This window comes from Chinchilla lanigera, unplaced genomic scaffold (genome assembly GCF_000276665.1).
Source record: "Chinchilla lanigera isolate Chin_1 unplaced genomic scaffold, ChiLan1.0 scaffold00067, whole genome shotgun sequence".
In the NCBI taxonomy this organism is placed as follows: Eukaryota; Metazoa; Chordata; class Mammalia; order Rodentia; family Chinchillidae; genus Chinchilla; species Chinchilla lanigera.
Genome location: NW_004955468.1, coordinates 9,503,128 through 9,504,698, shown reverse-complemented (window position 1 = coordinate 9,504,698; position 1,571 = coordinate 9,503,128).

Genomic DNA, 1,571 nt, shown 5'->3' with positions numbered 1-1,571 from the left:
GCATTTATATATACATTAATATCAAAACTCTTTTGAGCAGGTATATTACCTTTATTCCTTTATCACAAGTGTGAAACTGAAGCTAAATACTTGACTAAAGTCATGCACCTAGCAAGTGGTAGAGTCAGATTCAGATATGGGGGATTCTACTGTTCAGGTTCTTGACTGCCGTTTTATACCTTAACCCCAAATGGAAGAAAGAAAGGCAACTGCAGTCATAGGACAAGGAGACAAAGGACCTGAGCACCACCTTGACAGTGGTTATGTTCCTACAAGTGACCTGTGCCTGTGCCCCTTGTGGTTCTTACCCTAGTGACTTTATTAAATGTTGGAAGGAGATGTATTTTATTCATGTTTTTATTTATAGATATCCTGTGTCTATTACCATTCCCTCACTGGAAGCTCAAGGATCCTTAATTGACAGGTATCAGAGGTGATGATAATAAGGATGGTGACTGCCTTCTGCTAACTCTATACTAACTTCCCAGTTCTACAATAATAGCTTTTCAACACAGATGTAACTTCTAGTAGGGAGCCTCTCCTCACTCCCTGCCTATGACCCAGTCTCCCTCTATTGTGCTATCAGAGTATTTTTCACTCTGTGTAATTCCCTATTAATGTGCCTCCCCAAATAATATGAAAATTTTGTTGAGTCTTGATTCCCACTATGCTCTGAGCACCTAGCTCCATACGTAAAACGCAGTTATATAATCAATATATATATTTGCCAAGACATGCCTACAGTGAGTTTTACATTCTAGGACCTTCAGTAAAAATTCATGGTCCATTACACAAGAAGAGCATGAGAGGCCGTGACGTCTACCTCTGTTCATCTTCTACCCAGATCAAAGGCCGTGTCTTCCCCTGGGACAGATGAGTCAGGATATGCTCAGATATGTCAAGATGTGAGCCCTCCTGTGGCTGAGAGGTTTCCTCAAATGTCTAGACGGCCAGCTAATGGGTTGCGGCTGAGGAAGCAGAGATCAGAGGAGGGTGCTTCAGCCCGAATGGCAAGTCTCCATCTTTGGGTGTTTCAGATATACACTTGCACTGTGGGAATCTCAACGTGATTACAGGATTGCAATCCTACTAGTATCTGGTAACAGAGAGCATTAATTTGTGATTTCTTCGGAAGACAGAGACTGGAGCCAAGGGAAGCTCTTCACACCAAGATGTCAGAGCAGCACTTAAATCATTCTGATAAATATTGATTTTTTGGGGCCGGGGATTTAGCTCAGCGGCAAAAGCGCTTGCCTGGCAAGCGCAAGGTCGTGAGTTCAGTTCCCGGTACTGGAGAAAAACCAAAAAAAAAAATTGATATTTATCCTCTGGATTCTGTTACAGTGGGTAGCATGTTCTTCACTTATCGATTGATTTATTTGTTTTCTCAGGAAAAGTTCTTGCCAAGTCACTAATTTGCCCATACTGGGCTTACACTTGTGACCCTCCTGTCTCAGCCTCCCAGAATGTTAGGATTACAGACATACAACACCATGCCTGGCCTCTTTGGGGTTTTGAGACACATTTTTCTACTTCCCTTTTCACTTCATTATGCAAACACCCGTGCTCAG